Source organism: Vicugna pacos, chromosome 5 (genome assembly GCF_048564905.1).
Source record: "Vicugna pacos chromosome 5, VicPac4, whole genome shotgun sequence".
Lineage (NCBI taxonomy): Eukaryota > Metazoa > Chordata > Mammalia > Artiodactyla > Camelidae > Vicugna > Vicugna pacos.
The window spans coordinates 24007756-24031277 of NC_132991.1; the positions used below are offsets into that span (position 1 = coordinate 24007756).

The 23522-nt window shown below is 37.8% G+C and overlaps 1 long non-coding RNA gene across 1 annotated transcript in view; it reads left to right on the forward strand.

The window, feature by feature from the left end:
• The window catches only part of LOC107034178 (uncharacterized), a 561724-nt gene that overhangs the window by 460255 nt on the left and 77947 nt on the right, over window positions 1–23522 (forward strand). The window contains exon 5 of the long non-coding RNA XR_004190107.2: window positions 19384–19468. This is a non-coding gene — a long non-coding RNA (uncharacterized lncRNA). The remainder of the gene's footprint in view (window positions 1–19383; window positions 19469–23522) is intronic.

The window sequence follows — 23522 nt, forward strand, 5'->3', positions numbered from 1 at the left end:
ACAGCAAGGATGGATGTCATAGCAGATGTCAGAGTAATGAGGAAGGAAATATTTAAGAATTCCAGTAGGAATCACACAGGACATAGAATTTGGTTCTTCAGCTAGTTATTTCTGGAAATAATATCAATTGTAGTAGTAGGTAAGGAATAAATAATACTTAATTGTCATGTAATTCTTCACGGTAGTTATGACATTAGGTGTTATAGATTATCCCTATTTTAAAAATTAAAAGAAAAGAAAAAAAGACAACTGAGGTACAGAGAGACTAAGTAAATTGCCTGAGGTCCTACAGCTACTAAGCATCTGAACCAAGCGTTAATTCCAGTCACTCTGGTTCCAGAATGAGGGAGCGTAATCTCTACGTTATCCCAAAGGGGATACATCCCTCCTAGAAGAATTTCTAGATGACTCAGCTTTGCAGAAGGACTAGTCAGACTTGGCTGGTCTATTGTGGAGAACTATGAAGATATAGCATGCCAATGATTTCCTACAGAAATGAATGCACATTTTAGCCAATAAACTAAGATACTCATTTTTATTTTCTTTAAATAAATTTAAATCCAACAAAGCCCCTATTCTGTTTTAGGTAAAGTCAAAATGATGGGGGACTCCTCCCATCACTAGTCATTACCGTGTATGTTGCTGAGGCCATATGCAATATACATTGCTGAGGTTCCACGTACAGCAGTCTACACAGGTCTAGTGTCTGGGCAGCCTCCAGGGCCCCAAGAAGCAGGGGAAAGCTGGAGATTCTAGGAGTCCAAACTTGAGGTCTGGTGTCTTGACTTGCATCACATCCCTTCTGTAACATGCTGGCCCCTTCACAGGACTGTGCTACAAACAGTGCCTGATACCCCGACCTCTCCCCAGGCCGGGGAAGTCTCTTCTCCTCCTCGCTTGCTGGTTCGTCTGGAAGAATTCTCCTCCTTTCTCTCTCTCATCATGACACCCACCAAAGATAATTTCTCAGCAAGTTTTGGCTTTTGCAAATAAGACAACAATGCCTCCACTGTAGAACTGTAAAACTGTGGTTAGGGGCAACATACATAACAAGAAATTGAATCAGTTATTTAAAGCCTTCTTACAAAGGAAACCTCAAACCCGGATGGCTTCACTGGTGAATTCTACTAAACGTTAATAAGGATTAGTCATCATGCTTAATAGTAAAAGACTAAATGCTTTCTCTTTAAGAACAAGACAAAGATGTTACTCTTGCCACTTATATTTAACATTTTACTGGAGCTTCTGGCAAGGGTAATTAGGCAAGAGGAAGAAATAAAAGACATTCTGATTAGAAAAGAAAAATTAAAACTCTCAGTATTTGTAGAAGTGGTTGTCTTATATATAGAAAATCCTACAGAATCAGCTAAAATATTCAGAGCAAATAAATGAGTTCAGCAAGGGTTTAGGGTACAAGATCAAAGTAAAAAATTTAGTTGTATTTCTATATACTGGCAATCTAAAAACAAACAAGAAAAAAATTTCACACAAAATAAAATACTTAGAAATAAATTTAGTAATTTATACTCTTTAAACTAAACAAATATTGTAGAAACAAATTAAGAATTTTTTTTTTTACTTTTTTGATTTTTAAAGATTTTTATTATTTTTTGTTTTTTGTTGTTTGAGGGGAGAGGTAATTAGGTTTGTTTGTTTGTTCGTTTATTTGTTTATTTAATATGGAGTACTGGGGATTGAACCCAGGGCCTCATGCATGCTCAGCACACACGCTACCACTGAGCTATATACTCCCCCTTAAGAATGATATAAATAAATGAGAAGACATGTGATGTTCATGGATCAGAAATTTTCATATTGTTAAGATGACAATACTCCACAAATTGATCTACAGATATAACACAATCTTTATCACAATCCCAATTGGTTTTTTGATAAACTGGCCCTAAAATTTATTCAAGGGACTCAGAAGACTCAAACCAACCTTGGAAAAGAAAAACAAAATTGAAGGACTCACACTTCCTGTTTTAAGAACTTACGACAAACCGACATTAATCAAGACAGTTCCGCACTGGCATAAGGACAAACATAGATAAATGGAGTAGATAAACCTACAGGAAAAAGGGGGAAGGGAAAAGGCAGGAGGGAAAAACACACAAAGCAAAACCCAAATTTCTGCCTTGAAGGAAGTAATTCCATATATCATCTGCCTATCAGGCCGTGACATTTTTTCATGATTTCCTCAGGAATCATTTTGGAATGAATATAATCAATGAGAATAAGTATTTTCCAATTGACATTTGAAAATTGAATAATTCTGTCACTGCAGAGAAAACAATCAGTATTTCTCTTCTCCACTTTACTGCATTGTTCTCTGTCTGCCTCCCTCACCTCTGACCCCATAGTCAGCCACCTGGCGAACTCTGGAAAGTACGAGCATTAGCTGATTTAAATACACACTTGAGGCATAAGCTATTCACATCCCAAATTATCATGAAGCTCAAAGATTCTTGGAGATTTAGTGGGCCAGAGTATCCCAAAACGATTTCTGCACCCTCTGAAGACAGACTCCGCCAAGTCACCATGTAACCTAGGATTAGAATTTAGAACATGGCACCGCGATATGGTAAGAGAGACTACCTAAACTCCAATAATAAAAGTATAGTTCAGCTATTAAAGTTTCTATAAAGTAGCAAGTGTTTTAAAAATTGTGTCTTGAACCAGAACCAGAGATTACTATTTGGGAGAGTTGGGAGGATTTAGTTAAGATTTGAGAAGAAGTAAGGAACATTCAGAGATATTTACTTTGAGAGAGTATATAAAAATATATATATATATTTAAGGAATTTATAAGTAGGAAAATGAGGTGGATTGCTGCTGTTTCAGAAGGGGCAGGGATGGGACAAAACTAAACCAATAATTAATCTTAACAATATATGAGACTGAAGGAAATTAAAGTAAAATGAATACAAGTGACTTGAGTTTATTTTGGAATAGAGACCCTATTTAATAATGAGGCAACTGCCCAGACTGAAAAAAATGTTTGGGGAGGGATGAAGAAAAGTTTATAAAGGCCAAATTTATTGAGCTCTTAAAATATGATCATGTTGGAGTGATTTTCAGAAGTTGTGATTATTAAAACTACTTACTACTTCTCTTCATTTTGAACCTGCCAAGTCCTACCAGTTAAAGAGCACACAGCCTAAACTATCATAACAGAATGGAGAGAATCCTCAAAACTTCATTAAATGTCCCCTTAAACACAGTGAATGTATAAACATCACTTTTTCCTACCTTTCAAATGTTACTTCCATCTTGAAGTGACTAAACTATAAGTTGCAAATGTTCTAAAGATAAGTTGCAAATGTTCTAAAGATATTGGGAAATTCATCTCCCATAAGGATCTGTTTCCCACTGTGCCCACCCTCCCCCCGGTATTCTAGCAAATGCAGATGATATGAGCTATGGGATGAGAAAAATCCCAGTAAGATCATAATTGAAATATCTAATCATAATTCTTAAAAAAAAAAAAACACCCAAATCAGATAGGTTTCTTCCTCTAAGTTAAAAATACCAGCAGATGAATTTTACATTTTGGATATTAACATTAAAGAGAATACAAAAGATTGGCGGTAAGGGTTGGGGAAAGAAAGCAAGCCAGGACAGCAAGGCAGAGCCACTGTAAATACACTGACAGACTAACAATTAAAAAAACTAAATAGAAGGAAATTGTCTACAAATTTTTACAGGAGAAGGTTAATCTAAAATGACACTAGTCCTGAAAAGGTTAGCTGTCACATTCAGTGGCAAGGGCATACAGTGGTCACTGGCTACCTAAGGGGAGAAGTTGGTAAATTACTTTCTCTAGCTCACATACTTTCCGGAAAGATCGGCTCGTTGGTGTCTTTGGCTGGCCTGCATTAGGAAGGCTTCCCAGTCTGGGGAAGGTTTTGTTAACCTAGCTAGCAGCAGGTCCTGATTGGTCATGGGAGAATCTGGGCTAAATGGTATACATTTCCGATGATGTAAAAGTAAATTAGAGAACAGGGCAAGTTATTACACCAGAGAACGTGGGGCAATGGGGAATAATAAAAATCAGGCTACTCTAATTTCCTTTGAACAACTAAATATATACAGGTCATTATTTCCTGTAATCCGCAGGCCTCCCAGTGCAAGTCCTGGCCCTGCCTTAAAGCCTCCGAGACAAAAACAACAAAACGTAGCGTGGAGAGAAATGAAAAAGGCTGCAATGCTATTTAAAGAATGAATTAAATACAGTTTTCAGACGCCGGATTTCTTCTCCTATTGGAATGTTAAATTAGACAACCGAGAAAGAAAACTCACCTTGTTTGAAAAATTCAGATGTTTCCCTAACAGTAATTTCCATTTGTATTCCCTGCAGTCTGTTCCTGTACATCGCTGATGTGGCTGAGCCACATTTTAACTTCACTTGGCCAACGCGGGGTCATAAAGGGAGTCACAGTTTCTTCTTGAATGGGGTTTAGGCTATACTTAACATTATTTCTCTGGAGACAGAGCTTAGTTCTTAATTTCAAGTCTCTGCCAAAACTGGTCTATTTTCTCACGACGCACACCATGCCACTTTTATAGGAATGAGGAAGTCTCTTTCCCGGTTTAGGTAGGTCTGTACATCCCTCCCACTCTATGAGGACTTCTAGGTGACTTAGAAGAGAAAAGGCTACTTAGAGGATCATGTCATCCTGTGTGTCAGTTAAGAGAATGAGAAAGATGAAGCTTTTTTCACTGCTTTTGGCTGCAGGGAACCCTTATATCCAAATTACCTGATGGGTTTATTAAATACGCTGATTCTTGGGCATCTCATCAAACTTACTGAGGAGTGAAACCCAGAAATCCTTTTAAATAAGGACCGCAGGTGGTTCTTATAATAAATACTAAAGTTCAAACCCATTGCTAGCCATTCTTTACATTTTCACAAAACTTATCCAAAGGGACTGCTAAGAATCATCTTTATCATATTTCTATCTGGGGACAGCTAGAACCAAATTTATCTTGTCTGTGCCAAGTTTTTACATTATAATATTGTGGAGAATAGGGTTTTTTCCCCCATGATACTAAATTCTTGTGCTGCTAAGTCAGCAGAGTCTTACTGCATTTTCACATGTCCTTAATGTCTCACTTATAGAACGAAGCATAAGCCATGCAGTTTTCTCATGTGGGGATTTTTGGCTTCCAGGCAGCTAGACTAGGACAGTGGGGCCGCTGCTGCGTGATGGTAGAGAGCTCTCGCTCTGGCCTGGAGATACCCAGGTGTTACCTGGTCCCAGAAAATCCATCTGGAAAGACTGGAGAGTATTTGGTGATGGCAAAGGTTGAATTGAGACCCTAGGAAGCTGGCAGTATTGATCTCGGAGTTCAGCTTAAGGGATGGGGTCAGTAAGTGAAAAAGGCAAAGGGAGTGGCCTGGCCAAGAAAATGACAAGAAGCAGTCATCTAATGTGCAGCAGTCCCACTTATCTAAGGTTTTGCTTTCTGTGGTTTTAGTTACCCGGTTTGAAAATATTAAATGGAAAATTCCAGAAATTAGCCATTTGTAAGTTTTAAATCGCACGACGTTCTCAGTAGCATGATGAAATCTGGAGCCCTCTTGCTCTGTCTCCTCGGGGATGAGTCATTCCTTTGTCCAACGTAGCCCCCATTAGTCACTTAGTAGCAGTCTCCGTTATCAGGTTGACCTGCTCAGTATCACTCTTTCATGTTCAAGTCACCCTTCTTTGTCTTACTCAAGGTCTCAAAGTGCAAAGTAGTGATGCTGGCAACTTAGATATGCCAAAGACAAGCCATAAAGTATTTTCTTTAAGTGAAAAGGTGAATGTTCTTGATTTAACAAGGAAAGAAATTGTATGCTGAGGTGCTAAGATCTATGGCGTGTACAGATCTTCTATTCATGAAATTATGAAGTGGGAAAAATAAATATGAGTTAGTTTTGCTGTCACATCTCAAACTGCAAAATTTATGGCCATAGTGCATGATAAGTGCTTAGTTAAGATGGAAGGGGCATTAAATTTGTACACTGAGCTATTTTGATAGAGGGGATGACCACATTCACATAACTTTTATGACAGTATATTTTTATAATTGTTTTATTTGATTATTAGTTATTGTTGTTAATCTCTTACTGTGCTTGATTTATAAATTAACTTTATCATAGGTATATATGTCTAGGAAAAACACATAGGAAAAGACATAATATATAAGATTTGGTGCTATCCATGGTTTCAGGCATCTAGCAGGGATCTTGGAATGTATCCCATGTGGATAAGGGGATACTCCTGTATGTCTAAACATGAATTTCTTTACTGTCAAATATTTAGATAAATACATGTGTCCCATTTTACCAGGAATAGTCCTGGCTTAGACCTCTTGCCCCAGTGCAGTCATTCATTGTTCCCTTTTCCCAGAGGTGTTCAGTTTGGATAAAAATGGTGTTCATATGTGACAATATCTAGTCCTCTCATTACCTTTGCTGGTCTTAGAAGGAGGTCATAGACTCAGCTTCTATGATTAGAAGATTACCAAGCCCCTTTCAGGCTTTATCATTACTTAGGCTTAGAGCAAGTTCTAATAAGGTGAGAGAAGTAACAGGTCCACAGTTACTAGGCGCAGAGTGGGGGAAGGGTAGCATCCAAGAGGAAGGTGTTAAATAGAAATGTTGAGGACAAGCCTGCTTCAGGCTACATCGAATTCTGTAAAAGACTCCATTACTTCTGAAAGTTATTTTTTCCTTAAAAAAAAAGATTATGTTTGTCATTCAGAGCAAACAGAAGTTTTAGAAATTTTATTTTTATAAAACCATTGAATGTACTTATTTTTATAACTTCCCTTGATTATTAAATGATTTTGAATATTAAATAACGTATTTGAAAAATCTCACTTTTACTCTGACTTATCTAGGATTAACATTTCTAGTAATCTTTTCCAGCTCCCCCCCACCATCATCTTTGGTTAGTCTAAAAATTATTAATGACATATTAGAAAAAAAATCCCTACTTTTCCAGAAGATGCGGTTATTCTAGAATCATAGAAAATTACACATCTCTATTTAAAGAAAGTCATAGGTTCTATTAGGTCTGGAAAGCAGAGAAGAGAAGTAAGCAAAATCGGGGGTTAATATTTAGTATTTTGACATTTGAGTGGGGTGGAAAAGATACTTTCGTAGAACTGAGTTCTGTTGTCACAGCCAGAAAGTGTTTCTGAGAAAATAAACATATACATCCCCTCAAAAGAAAAAAAAAAAAGAAAAAAGTGAGAACAGGATTTTTTTTCCCCCTTCTTAATTTGCTGTTTGTTTCTAAAAAAAAAAAAAAAAAATCCACCCCCGCGTAGGTCACTTGGAATTCATTTTGTCTACATCCTGGACTGCACGTAGAGAGACAGAAAAAAAGTGCCTGGGATCTGAAAAAGGAATGTGGTAGGGCATGGGAATTGCGATGTCGTGGTGGTCACCAGAGCATATTTTGGCTTGTCTTAAAACAAGCAAGCACCGTCGGACCTTTGGAAGACCAGCAAATTAGCCCCGCTATCGGGCTACCTATCAGAGGCTGGCTGCCTGAGAAAAAGCGTGTGGGTTTGGAGCTGCAGCCTGAGGCGTTGGCAGGCCCTCTGTCAGCCCTGCCTGCCTTCCGACTTCCAGGGCTGCTCAGCGACCTCTGCCCCTATCCGGTGTACTGTTACAGTTCATCTCAATAATTAAACAGTTCGGGGATGGCAAGACTTTTGTGTTGTCAAGAGAAAATCAGGGCAGTGGCTTTTTCTTAATACTGAAATCAAGAGTGTTTGGCTTTAATTATATTAGCTAGTGCCTGTTCATTAATTTTCCCAATCATAGGGAGACATGTTTGCTGGAAAGATTGGCAATGGGTTAAAGTGGTTATTAAGGCAGGGCATTTCAAAGGAAAGGGATCCGAACTCTGACAAAATCAGATGTCCGAAATTTCAATCAAGCACCCTGGGTTCTGATGGCCCTTTTGCTCCTTGAAATAAGACAGCTTTTCTCCCATCTGGAACCCCAAGTCGCTCAGGGAACCAGACTGAGCCATTGGATGCCAGCTCCAAATATGCTGGTTTCTTAATGCCAGAAAAATAAACTGCTCCCTTCAAATGCCCAGTAATTGGTTGATATACCACTCTAGAAAAGTCTCTTATGACCTCACTATTACTCAGTGAAGCTGTCCCACCTCCCCAAATCAAGGGGGAAAAAAAGCAATATAATGTACTTAGTGAAACCAGCAAATTTGCCATTTTTGCTACTTTAGCAGAAATGTTCATGCTTCAACTTTTTGTGAGAGATGTCTTAGAAATTTTGCTTATTTTTTTTCCCTTTGGAGAGTTTAATGTGTACCTTAATGCCCCCTTTCATTATCGGCCTGGCCTCCTTCCCAGCTCTTCCCTGCTGACTCCAGACCTATCCTGGTTATTTTGTGGGTGGTGGCTGGCTCTTGGTCATTCAAACATGTTTGTGGCTTATAAGTGTATCAAATTAGATGCTCCAGTCTCCTAGGTCTCCTCCCTATACCCTGACAAAATTTATCTGGCTCACAAATCTTCACTGGCCTCCCTATACTTTTTTTTTTCCATCATCTATCTCCTTTGTGAGCACGAGAAATATATATGTCTACACACGCAAACACACACACACACACACACACACACATACACACACATATATATGCTTACAATGAAAATGGCCAAATTATAATAATTCATAAGTGTCCTACTAACTCTTTTCAATCCTTGAGCATACAGTTCATCCATGAATAGCCTTGATGTTAAAGCTTGCAACCAGTCACGTTGCTTATACCAACTCCAGAGAACGAAGCGATGGCTGCAATATCCCTGTATTTCTTTGATGACTAGCTGAAAATTCCAGTAGAGATGACTATTAGATTCTGTGTAATACTTCTCATATTTGGTTCTACAGGATTTTTTTCCACTTTGGCTCAAACTCCTGTGGGCTCTTGAGAGCTATGCAGCAGAGTCAAGAATATGGGTTTTGGAGCTAGATAACCTGGGCTCAAATCCTAATCCTGTGTCTTTTTATCTGTAGGACTTTGGTCAAGTTACTGAAAGTCTATTACCATTTTCTCATCTGTAAAATGGAATTGATACTAGTATCTATCTTAGAGCATTGTTGGCAGGATTAAATGAAGAATACATCTATAGAACAGTGTCTGTCACAAGGTAATAGATGTCGGTTCTTTGCACCATGAGCCAATATTTTTTACGGCATCTAAGACTCTGACTTATAAATTTTTATTTATTTGCTTTTATTCCTTTGCAAATTCTTTAAGAATACAGACTTGAGCTCTTTTCATCGCTGTATCTTTAGTGTAGCATCACAGTGCCTTGTACAAAGTTACTCAATAAACACTTGTTAAACAGATGACGGATGAATGAATGGACAGATGGAAGTAAGGGTATAAAGCATTAGGGTTGGTCCTAAGCCATCATTTTAAGATCATAAGGGGTGTCTCAAGTGATATCTTCTTTCCATGATTTCCTTCATCTGTTCAGCTCGTGTTGCCCTTCCAAGCTTGGACATACTCCAAGCCTTGTTTTTCCTCCCCTGTCTTACCACAGTTTTCCTCTCTTCAGTCCTTCTAAGTGACTGATTATGTAGTTTGATCAGTAAGAGAAAGGGGCTTTATGTGCCATGACTCTCGGATAGCTTGTATGTTTTATCAGATAATTTTTTTTCTCACTGCTTCATTCCAAGGAAGTGACTAATACGGGGATTTCAATAAGGCTATTAGCGAAAGTACTTCTGTAGGAGACTTTTGGACTTTTAAAAAATCATACCCTATAAACATCCGCCTTCTTTACCTGGAACTAAATCTGACCCTTAGCAATATTTTGTTACAATCTAGGAAAGGCTAAATGAACTCCTATTGGATGAGAAGGTAGGGGGCGAACATTGAAAGACCTACGAGGCCACCAAGAAGCCCCTGTGGCATAGGCTGAATTACAGTTTAGCAAGAGGTTAGCACATGTAGTTTAGCCTTCCCACAACCCCCAGGGGAAGTGAAGCTGGAGTGTCAACATGAAATATTTAAGCCTCATATTTTCCAGGTGTACACAAGCCAAATCTCGCAATGATGTTGGCGACTTTTCTGAGTTGCAAAATAATGGAGATATTTTCAAGTGAATGATTCTCTGGCTTTCTTAAGAATATCCTTTATTTCTACTTGTTCTTTCAAACTCAATATTTCAACACTGGTGAAAGGTCAATGTGGAACTCAGACAAGTGTCCCACATCTTGCTGAGGCAACAGGCATACAACGAAGGCTTCCTAAAGCTGAAAACACAATGGATGGAAAAAGAATTGAATAAACACTCTGAAATTTTATATTCACACTGTTGAGGCATTTATTAGCCAGGTTGGGGATATGTCAATACCAGTTTTCCAAATGCCTGGATAATGGCTGTTGGTTACTAAGAGCATGTTTAGAACACAGTTGAAAGGGTCCTCAAACTACTGCTGTAGTAAGGGTAAGAAGGACACTGCTGGCATCACCTTTTCATTATAAGCAACTCCCACTCATTGTGGATGCCCTGGAAGAAGTTGGTAACAGAAGATGTAGAGGGGAAAGGGAGGGGGATCTTGGGCTCATTCCTGGTGAAAAGTAAGGACTTTTTTTTCAGAAGCAAATGAGAGCTTTATTGTTTGTCAAATAACTGAGTGGTGTGAGGTCCTCTCTAGAGTATACCCTCTCCCTTAAAAGCCCTGGTCGGGGCTGGCTTACAGGGTTCTCTCTGGGGAGGAAGGAGTAGTGTTCTCACAGCTTTCTGGAGTTGGGCACAAGGCAACTGTGCAGTGCCCGGTGCAGCGTCTCTGAACATGGCCTGCACCGGATACCTTGAATTGAGGTGAGGTGGCCAGTGCTTCTGTACACGGTCTGCTGAGGGAAAGTATCAGAGAGACAGTCAAAGAGGTGAGGGGAAGGTCCAGAAATTTAATTCCATAGTTGCAAGGGAGGGAAATAATGATCCCTGGAAGGCATCACTTGCAGAAAGATGAAACACTGTGAGAAATGAGGAAGAGATAGAAGGTATATCTATTATTTACCTCATACACTGGGCAAAGTTGGCCATGTTCTATCACACCATCAGTCCTCTAGTGCCGGTATTTTTGGTCCCCGTTTCATAAAAAGGATAAGTTGGCGCTTATTGAGGTAAAGTCACAAGACTCACATCTGTGTTAAATAAAAACAGGTCCAAGATTCCAATGCAGATTGGCCACACCTGAATATTGTTTGTATTTTGTGCACTTTTTTTCCTGGACATTCTGCCTATTGGTGAGGGCCTGTGATTTGTTCCTTAGCTTCCTAGGTAAAGGTGGAAACTCTAGAGGGAGTTGCATTGTACGGTGAAGAGAAGTCTGCTATGGGAGTGATGGATCCCTCGGTTCTAGTACACACTTTGTCACTAACTAGCTGTGTGCTATTAACCACTAGTCTAGGCTTCTTTCTTCCTCACTGTGAAATGAGGGGCTGGGGACTCAATGTTGTCTTAAGGTAGCTTTTGGTTTCAATATTCTGTGGTTCAATCGAGTTAAATAAAAGTGAACATAAGTAGACAAGGGCCAGGCTTCTAGAAATAATACACTGAGGGACTCCCTAGCGAGTCACTGTTGTTAGGGTCATTAGGAGAAATACTATAAATCAAAATTCCATCTAGAATAGCATGTTAGTAGATGCAAAATAAATGACATGAGAATATTGAACAAACACGAAATTTAGAAAACAGATATTTCAAAACTTTTTGGAAAGCATTTGAAGGGAAAAAAGAAGGGAAGTCGGTAAGAGAAAGGTTGATTCAAATTTTCCCCCCTTTGGGGAAACAGCTGCATCGCTGATGTTCCCTTCCACGTACCAGAATGGTGTGCTTATTTCAGAGTATGGAACTGCTTGTAGCACCTCCCCCTGCTCTTAATAGTTCCAGCAAGTTGATTATAACCCTTGCTAGGTCATTGCATATTCTTTATTTATTTTATAACTTGCTCTAAGCACCTTAAATATTAATGATTAATCTAATCTATCTTTGTATTCCATTCAGAGGCAGCTAAGCTAAATGAATACAAGTTATAATCACACTCTGCCTAATCATCAGACCTTAAATCTCTAACGTACTTGATACATTTCTAAGCTATTTTCTATACAGCAAAACCTCTCTAGGTCCTTTAAACAATAAGGCTGGCGTGGAGAATTATACTAAATTACAACTCCGTTATGAAATTTGATTTTCACACAATCTTGTGAAGAAGATCAGAGTTTTTTTTTGTTTTTTTTTTAATTTTCACTTGTAGTTGATGAACCTGAGACACAGCAAGGTTAATACACATGCCTGAGTTTTCCCAGTTAGTTAGTGAAAAGGTGAGTGTAGAACTCAGGTACTCTAATTCCAGTTCAAGCTTTATTCCCTTCATTATGGCCTATTTAATATTTGTTTTACACTCTAGATATTCTCGAGTATATCTCAAAACTGAAACATCAGACAGAGAAGTGGAGTAGAAGAACAGAATGAAAACACCTCGCTCTGGTGCCAAAGCGAACCTCACTCTGACGGTTTGTTTGGCTTTGGCCAAACGTACTCAACTTCTCTGAACTTCTTCACTTGTAAAATGTAGATTATTACACAGTATTTGAAAGGCTTTTGTCCAAAAGATATAAGACTATCTCTTCGGAAATAATTTTTAAATTATATACTTTATAAACATCACCCTTATAATTGTGACTGTAGAGCCAAATGATTAATTATCTATATTTAATCATATAATAGCAGCATACATAATTTAAGCAATTCCAAATTTATTCACTCTTTGAGTTTTTTTTTCCTGTTGAAGTATGGTCAGTTTACAATGTTGTGTCAGTATCTGGAGTATAGCATAATGTTTCAGTCATACATATACGTACATATATTTGTTTTCATATTCTTTTTCATTATAGGTTACTACTACTGAACATAGTTCCCTGTGCTATACAGTATCTTTGAGTTTTAATAAAATTTATTCTCCATGCTTAGAAATACAACAAGGCCATGTTACAAGAAGGAAAATATACATATAAATTTAGTCTGATCTTTCTATTCCTAGATTGTTCCTTTTTTCTATGCTTGCAGGGAATACATAGCACACTTTTTTTTTTGCTGTTTTATTTTATTTTATTTTATTTTTTAACACCTTTATTGTGGTATAATTCCTCTACTGTAAACTGCATATATTTAAGATGTACAATTTGATGAATTTTGATAGATGAAACCACCACCACAATTAAGATAGAAAGAACACTTCTTTGCTCAGTGGTTCTTCAAGTGTGGACCCCCACCAGCAGAATCAGTACCACCTGGGAATCTGAAAGAAAAGATGCAGATTCTAGGGTCTCTCCCCAAACCTACTGGATCAGAAACTCTGGGGTTGAAGTCCAGCAATCTGTGTTTTAACAAGCTTTCCAGGTGGTTCTGATTCATGCTGAAGTTGGAGAACCAATGCCTTAGATTAGTTAAAGAACTATCTTAAAGTAAGTCCTGCTAAATCCACAGATACTCACTCAGAAGTTACTAAAGGTAAGGTACTGTGCCCACTGAGTAGAAAATTCCATTATAAAGCAGATCCTGCAATTCCTGCTTCTGACATTCCACAGTCTGGAAACAGAACTAGGGAAGGGGAAAGAACTGTGTCAAGTTATAGGAACATTAGGTTTAAAATCCAGCTCGTCGGGGTTAGAAATGACAAATAATTCACTTTAGGATCCTGTTAGCATCACGGATCAGGAATGCACCTCAAAACAGGCAGTTTCCCTCAATGTGAGCAGGAGGGGGTCAAGGAGAGGGAATACAATACTCGTTCAGTCGCAAGACTTCTCTCAAAAGAGAGGCTACTACTTTTTGCTCTGCTCAGCTCCTTGAGCAAAGGTACGTTGGAGGAGGGATGGTGGAAGAGAGAGAGACATCACGATAAAAGAGGCAGAAATGGTGGCACTGTGTAGATCTGGTGAAAAAAAATCCCTCAGAAGGGCCCCCAGCCTGGTGGCATTCCTGGAGGGGAGTGTCTACAAAGTGGAAGAGAAGCTGCCACTCTCCTGAGCATATTCCCCAAATGCGTGTCAACAGAAAGCAGTTGAAGAACAGAGACTTCCAACTATTTTGAAGCCATAAAAAATTGGGGGTTGCACTTTCATAATATATGTTTGGGTGTTTATTTTTTTAAACATACAGTTAATAAGACACAGACAATAGAACTGAAACGCTAAAAGCACGCAAATAAAATTGCTAACATTTTCTTCCCATAACCAACCCATTTTATTCACACGACCCACAATGCCTTGCTCACCTCACAGGGGAAGCTCCTAGTTTAGACTGAGATGAAAAGGCATGAAAGGTTGCAGTGGAAAAGGGAAGGTGGGTCTGCTCACCACACCCTCAAGCAGCAGTGGTCCAGATAGACATGAAAAGACTGCAGTTTTTGGTAGTTAATGTGTATGTGAATATGCTGGATCCCCTACCTACTAATAGTAGAAAGGACATTTCCCTCATCCTGATGTTGTCTCACCAGGTTGCTTGAGAACCCAGCACAGCTTCTTCTAGTGGTAGGGGGTCACCATTGCATGTAATGACAGGAATGTCTAAAAAGCGACTTGAATGTACTTGGCTGACACATTACCCCTTTCCCCGTGGCTCACAAACCCACAGTTTCATAAACATAGCAAAACAATACAAAATTAGTAGTGTGCTTGTGGGCACTTTGGTAAGGTGGGAGGGGGTTAGGAGGAAAGGGCTTTGAGAAGCCCAAGGCAGGTTTAAAGGTAGAGCCTGAAATAACAATTCAGTGAAGAAGAATTCAGGGAACACGAGAAATTGGAGCCAGAAGTGACTCATAATCATTTGAAGAAAAGTTGGGTAGGTTTTAGATTAATTTTTGTTTCTGTTAAATAAAATTTGTGTGTGTGTGTGTGTGTGTGTGTAGCACAGACCACAGATATTAAGGAGGTGATTTTGTTGGCAGGAAAACAACGGGAGGAGTAAGTCAGTTTGATCTAGAAACAAGAGCCAGGCAGCTCAGACTGAGTTCTTAGGTACTTTAGGCTGGGGATTTAATATGTCAGAGAGAGTATCCACACCAATACTGTATTTATAATCATGAAACCCAACTCAGAAAATCGAGAGCCTTCCCTAGGGATTTATTTGGGGACTGGCTGTCCTCTTTGCCTAACTTTACTGCCTGATACTTCTCTCAGTTTCCAGCCAGGATGAAGACCTTCACATACTTCTCCCCCATGTCCTCCCATACGTACCTTGTAAGCACCCACTTTAATGTGACAACATTGTCATATTTGTTGTGACTATGTCAGGATGACTAAATCCTTGAATATAGCCATGTATCTCCACAGCATGAATGAGTATATGAAAGAAAAAGAAAATGCTAGAAAAATACATCCTTATTAGTAATTTCAGATGGAAACCAATGCTATATACGGTATATTCATTGTGAACTAAACCTGATTATGTGTGAGCCTGAAGGATTGCTTTTGTCTGTTATTAATTAGAAGGAAGAAGACCCCAGACCCCATTAGTATTGTGGAGGGTAGAATGAGATGGGTCCCGTAGGCAAGCCACCCCCAAGGAGAACTTTCTGTATAGAAGTAACAGCTTCTAACAGTGTCTCCCTCCTCTCACAAGTGAAACCAAGTCCCCAGGCTGACACCAGCTCAGGTCTTGACGATGGAATGTGAGCTCAGGGTGGGGGTGGGGGTGGGGAAGGAGGCAAATGCAGACACTATACCATATTCCATAATTTACAATTGTTTGCTTTTTATTCCTATGAAAATAATGACTTTCAAAAATCAATAGGAATCCTCAAGTACTAAATCTGTGTATATTTGAGGAATAAAAGATGAGCCAAATTGAACATAAAATTTTGCCTCTACAATGATCTTGATTTGGGCAGTCAACTTTACCATCACTGTTGGACCAAGTATAGAGATTTACAAAATTCTTTACAAAATTCAGAGAAGTATTTTGGTAGCTTTCTAGATTCTTACGTTTTCACACCCTCTTTAAGTTTGCATCCTGATCAAGGATGCAAAAATACATTTCATTTTACTTTTCAGTTCTTCTCTTTTGGTGGTAACTTCTTGAATACATATTGGAAATGATTCATATATCATAAGATTTCCATGATTAATTTGCAACATCTACCATTGGTGTGGAAAAAGGGAGTGGAAGTTATGTACTTGTATATTTGACATTCAAGAAGAATAGGAGTAGGAAGTGAAAAGAATGAAGGAAAATAAGAAAGCCTGGTAGATATTTGTGGTGTATACAGAAAGTGAGATAAAGCAGGAATACTATATGAAGAAATGGAAGATTGCTAAGGAGAGGGCAAGGTTTATACTTCAAGCTCATATGGCAAGAAAGTACCAGACAATTGACATAAAACAAATTTGAGTTTTTTTGATAGAAAATATTAAATCTATGCACACTTAAAAGGTACTAAAAACAAGCTCAAGCACGAACAAGCTTGTGGCTCTTTGATGTAGGACAAATTCAGGAAAGAGCCATTGGAGCCCTACGAATGCGTTTTCCCAAAGGATCATAAAAGGATGCAGTGCTGAGCCAGGGCACATTCCTTCTCACGGTCTCCTTTACCTTTTCCCTGCTTCCTTTCTGATGTCGTTTGTTGTTTATGGCTGAACATTTAAGGCTTCTTCCTTTTAACGAATTCTTTAGCCTTTGACTTGCCTGTCACTGCTGAGTTTTATGCTTTTGTTATAAGGCAGTGAGCTTGCTCCACACACAGTCCGAATTGAGCAAAAACCCCTTGAAAAGCCCCCTCTCCTCCCAAATGATGGTATTATCCTTTTTGATGTACACTTAGAGAATGAAACAATCTGCTTCATTCCTTGTGTTAGAACAGCTGGAATGAAATGAATAGAGGGGCTGAGCAGTTCTGCAAAATCTTTGATAATAGAGAAGTACAAGTGTTCCCCGTCAGCAGTTGGATAATAATTTCTCTGGTATGAATGATGTAACCAAGTGGTTGTACATTACTGCCCCATTCTTTCTTGTCCCAAGACACCCTTGGAAACGCGATGCTACATCTCAATGGGATTTTCCAGTGCAAAGATTCTTTTCAAATAACATAATTGTGGATACACACCACTCCTACAGAGGTAAGTATACTGAAGATGTGCCAAAACATTAGGGCAGAAATTCAGTTCCCATGGCACACAAGCAGGAATCCAACCATTTGCTGCAATAAATACATTTTTTTGTGGACTCCAAGATTACAAAGTGTATACTGTCTATAAGACTCAAATTACTTGTTTATTTGTTTTGGAGCAAAACAATCTGATAGATGAAACAAGAGAGAAAAAGATACAGGAATAGAGAATATTTTTGTTCCACAGCTGAAATTGGTATGCTTCTGTTGCTGTCTAGGGTAAGAAGGCTCTAGGTGTGAGTAATGATATAAAGAGAATTTGTTGCTTCACGTTGGTTGAACTTTTACTTCCTTGACTTTCAGAGACTATATAAATGAAACAAACCAACAAAATAAATAACAGCAACAATCAAAAAATCTTCCAATCTAAGGTTCAACCAAAATGAAGTTCAGGAGAAAAAGAGTAGTATAATAGTTGGAGACAAAGTGAACATAAAGAAATAGTTAGGTGTCAAATTCCTGGAAATCATATTATATGCACAGCAGTCGAACAAACCTGACTTTAAACATATGAAGATCTACTATCTAGAACATATGATGGACATAATTTGGATAGCTCTAGAAGAAGAAATTAGAACCAATGGAAAACCCATCAAAGGACAAATGCCAGCTCAAGATAGAAAAGTAAATTTGAAGTACATCTACTCAGTGGTACTAGTGCTCATCATCACTGGGAGTTCTCAAGCAGAGGTGATAGTGAGGAAGACCAAGGGACCCGCGCCATCATTCCTGAATATCCCAGGCTATGATATTGAAGCCATGATGGTACAGTTTATACTTGAAGAAGTTTATTCCCTTGGGAACATTGTGGAGAATGAAATATAAGACTTTCTTCTGTTGAGAAGTGGGGAGGTAAGGAAGAATTGAACTGTGGATCACTCTTCAAGACGGTAGGCTTTAGTGGACACTTGTTTTGGTCTAGCTGTTATTCCCCCTCTTTTTTTTTTTTTTAATGAAAATCATCCTGATTTTCAGAAAACAACAACAAAAATAACAACTCTCCCCTATCCTACTTCATTTGGTTGAGTTTCACAGCCCCTGGTTCTAGGGGAAATCTTGACATGGATTTGCTCAATAAAATCATGACATTTGTGGCCACAGTGATTTGTTGAGCAGTGAGTGTGTAGTTTATAACCAGCCAGTTGGGCAAAAGAAGCCGAATGAGGAGTCTGTGTTACAGTTGTTGAGAGGTCACACAGAGCCTAGAGCTTCTGGAAGCCATCTTGTCATCATGACAGAAGAGCCTATGTGAAAATAAAGTCAACTCAGGGTAAAACAGAGCTGAGATGGGGGCAAAGTAAAAGGGATGACAAATGCATGTAAGCTCTTGAAATCAGCCATGTTAAAACTAACTCTACCCTTAGTATGTTTATTCTTTGGGCCCTCTCCCCCCGAAATAATTGTTGTTCTTAAGGTTATTTGAGTTGATTTTCTGTCACATGCTAACAAAGTGTTCTGATTACTACATGGATATCCAGCGAGAACCATCATGTAAAGTCCCTGGATGATCAGCAGTCACCAAGGGCCAGGAAAAGGGCAATGGCAAATTTGGCCTCCTTGTGGTTTTGTTTAGGGGCTGGCCCTGAATATGATACACTATTGATCTAACCAGAGTCTCTCTTCATATTATTGATTACATTGTTGTGTTGTTTTTTTTTTTTTCTCTACCTCTGCTAAATAATTTGGTTTCCTCATGGCTTTTTCAAACCAGTCACATCTGAGTTCCATTATTGTAGATTTTAGGCCATTTTACTTTTTATAAGCCCAAATACCAGGGTGTAATTTGGTGCAGTGAAAAAAGCTGATAATTAAATTGATTGAAAAATGTTTACTTGTTATTGTCTTACTGGAGTCCATCCTTCTCCATTTCTTTATTCTTGTGTTGAGTTATTTTTATTATTGAGCTATGTAGTGTCTTTGTGTTTCACTTGAATACTCTAGAAAGAGAGAATTATATTATGAATGCTTAGAATGATGTAGTATTTATATAATCATTTTATGTCTATTTTGATATTTGATTTGTAATTTTTAAATTCTCCTCAAAATACTTAGGTCAGGTTCCTGGTAAATATGATTTTTATTTGAAAAAGAATTTAAGCAATTTGATTAGACACAATCTCCAGTACATAATCAATCCTTAAGCAGTTGTTTTTCTATTTTGTTTCTGATAGTGTGCCTTGCAATGACAGAAGACAGCATGATGAGGGGAAGTTAAAGAAGTAAGAAAATTGGAATTTAGAATGTCAACATCTTGAGGTAGGTAAATGCTATATATATATAGTTTTCTTCATTTCTTACTTTTGATAGTGAAGAGAAAAAGCCTAGGGGCTTTTTTTTTCAACTTTCTTGAAATAGTGAAGAAAGGAAACCGGTATCTTCTTCTTTTTTTTTTTTTTTTATTGCAGTGCTTCTTGAATTTTTAAAATAGTAATACATATATAGAAAACAACAGTACTAATTCTGAATACTGAAGTTGCAAGACAAGACTGTTGGCAATGAGGGCACTGGCCCAGGTTCCAGCTCCTCTAGTCTTATCTGACTAGTTTTAGGGCAGAAGGAAGCAATATTTTGGGCTTACCTATAATTTAAAACCATCACCAAAGCTATGTATTCTAAAAGTTGGTCACTTTTTAGTGATCAAGTGGCTCCAAGAGGAACAGAACTCTTGCTTATTTTCCCAGTCAATTCCACTTCAAAACATTTCAATAAAAAGAGGGAGAGATTTAGGTTGTTTCCATGTCCTAGCTATTGTAAATAGTGCTGCTGTGAACATTGGGGTGCATGTATCTTTTTGAATTAAGGTTCCCTCCAGATATCTGCCCAGTAGTGGGATTTCTGGATCATATGGTAAGTGTATTTTCAGGAATCTCCATACTGTTTTCCATAATGGCTGCACCAAACTACATTTACATGAACAGTGGAGGGGGGCTACATTTTCTCCACACCCTCTCCAGCATTTATCATTTGTGGACTTTCAAATGACGGCCATGCTGACTGGTGTGAGGTGATACCTTATTGTAGTTTTGATTTGCATTTCTCTGATAATTAGTGATAGTGAGCATTTTTTCATGTGCCTATTGGCCATTTGTCTGTCTTCATTGAAGAATTGCTTGTTTATGTCTTCTGCTCATTTTTGGATTGGGTTGTTTGTTTTTTATTATTGTTAAGTTGTAAGAGCTGTATATATATTCTGGAAATTAAGCCCTTGTCAGTACGTTGGTAGATGACTGAATAAAGAAGTTGTGGTATATTTATACAATGGAATACTACTCAGCCATAAAAACCGACAACATAATGCCATTTGCAGCAACATGGATGCTCCTGGAGAACGTCATTCTAAGTGAAGTAAGCCAGAAAGAGAAAGAATAATACCATACGATATCATTTATATGTGGAATCAAAAAAAAAAAAAAAGACAATTGAACTTATTTACAAAACATAAACATACTCATAGACATAGAAAACAAACTTATGGTTACTGGGGGGAGGAGGGTGGGAAGGGATAAATTATGAGTTCAAGATTTGTAGATACTAACTAATATATATAAAATATGTAAACAGTAAGTTCATACTGTATAGCACAAGGAACCATATTCAATATCTTATGGTAACTTATAGTGAAAAACAATATGAAAACACATACATGTTCCTGTATGACTGGGACATTATGCTGTACACCAGAAACTGACAAAACATTGTAAACTCACTATGCTTCAATTAAAAAAAAAAAAAAATATATATATATATATATAAATAAATAAAATCAAAGCAAAAAAAGGAGCTTCTGATCATTAGCAAAAAAGAAAAAAGGGAGAGAGAGATTGTTTTAGTCATTGCAAGCTGCTTGCTGAGATAAGGATATGTTTGTTCATATGAAATTATCTCATTTTGGCATTTTTTTAAGGATAGCTACACCATTTACTTCAGCGGCTTAGAATCTTGTTAACAGAAGGCTTGAAACATGAGTCTCTTCTTGCCTTCATTTAATCTTTTCTCAAATTCAAATATAGCAACTGGGACCTCTGACTTTGTGTAAGAATGCACTAAACCTAGAAAGTTATGGTTTAGGGTTATGCCTGCAAGAAGGTAAAAGTGTTTCTTTTATTTGAGGAATCATACAAATAACATATGTAAAAGCTATAACAATAAGCAAACAAAATGTTTTTTCTTTATGGTCTCCATAACAGCAACGCTTTACAGAACCAAAGAGCCAATGTAAAAGTCAAATTGTGGTCTAGACAATAGGGATGTTTTACATTTGTGTAGTTAAAAGAGATCTGGTTTACAATCTAGGGACTGTGGGATTTAATCCCGTCAGGGCTCTGCCTCTATACTCTGTCCTCTGCCAGTAGGCAGTCTAGACCCACACTTCCCAAGCTTGTGTGATTTTGGAATCACTAGTTGGGCTTGTTAAAAATACAGATTCCTGGGTGGACCCTACCCCAAGAGATTATTGACTCAGCAGTTCTGGGATGAGGGCCATGTATTCGCATTCCCAGTGAAGATAATGTGCTGGTCCTTGAAAATTCACTGATCTAGACCTCAGTGGTCCTTGACTTTATAATGCAGAGATCTGATTAGAACTATCGATTATAGCCCCCAAATTAAAAAGAGATAATATTCTACTTTTTAAAGGGAAAAAAATTCCTGTTTAGAAGTTCCATACTTTAAAATATTAATAAACATTTAATTTAGATGAATAAATTATAATAGTAAAAGAGAAATACATTTCTCACAATCACCTTGTGGGAAATCTAGGACAAATATTGGTACCGTTGTCCATTAATGGAAATGGAAGCATGTCTAAAGTTATCCAGCTGAATCTTAAAAAAACAGACAAACATAAATACAAAATAGAAACAGACTCATAGACATAGAATACAAACTTGTGGTTGCCAAGGGGGTGGAGGGTGGGAAGGGACAGACTGGGATTTCAAAATGTAGAATAGATAAACAAGATTATACTGTATAGCACAGGGAAATATACACAAGATCTTTGTGGTAGCTCACAGCAAAAAATGTGACAATGAGTATATGTATGTTTATGTATAACTGAAAAATTGTGCTCTAGACTGGAATTTGACACAACATTGTAAAATGAGTATAACTCAATAAAAAATGTTTAAAAAAGGAACAAAAAAGCACACAAAAAAATCATCAAGCTTTGATACGTAGAGTATAATCTACATTTTTAGCTTTAATATGTATAACTATATATAATCAATACATTATATAACTGTACATAATATTATATGAAAGAAAATATTTTTAAAAAAAGTTATCTAGCTGGATAGCAGGAGACTTAGGACTAATCTTGTCTCTCAACAGACTCCTGTTTTCTTTTGTTGATATTTCACGGCTTTTTATAAGTAAATAATTACCCCTTTACGGTCTGTAATTCGTGATATTCAGAAGGAGGATTCTTTTTTGCTTGGGTCAAACATGCCCCTTGAACATGGCTTTATAGCAGAGGCAGGTAATAGTTGAAGGAGGAGGAGGAGGAAAAGACAAAAGGAATAGCATATTCTGGAACAAGTCACCTGTCAGCTTCAAAGGTAGCAACAATGCTAACAAGAGAGCCTCAGTCTGTATTCTTGAGCAAGAACCCTCAATCCAATATACTCCTGTGGTGTAATATACATATATTTTCATTAACTGATATGAAGCACCAGCAATGAGCAGCTTTGGCTAACACTGCAGTTCTGTACCTTCCATCAGAACCTCATTACTCTCCCACACTAGCAAGTGTTTGCTCTGACCTCACCTTCAGTACCTCAGCTGTTGGAAAATAAGTCCCCAGACATTCCTTGATTAAGTTCTTGTTTCATGCTTGTAAGTTAATACTGAGATGCTAAGTCAGAGGGTGGAGGTGTAGTTAGTGACAATTAAAATTAAAAACAAAGTGAGAATTAATCTGCTTCTATATAGCTGCCAGCAGGCCCCCTCTGAAGGAATGCCAGGGTGGAAATCCAGTCGCTGTAACATGCTAACGAGGTTGCACCAGCTTGTGCATTTTCAGTAAACACCAGCCATTTGGCACACAGTGACATCTCAGGCCATCCAGCAGGCTGGGCCTCATGATGCTTTTGTTTTACCTTTTGTTTCACCTATATTTTTATAGACACTTTTCACACAACAGCTTTGCTATTTTTAAATATTAAAACAACCTGTAAATGATGCTGTTTGACTTCCATCTTTTAGTTGTTACATCTTTTAGCCTATTCTTTTTATTTTTGAGTTTAGAAAATTAATTTTGAAATATATTTCTGAATTGTGTACAAAAGAAACAGCAACAGTTATTTTGTAACTT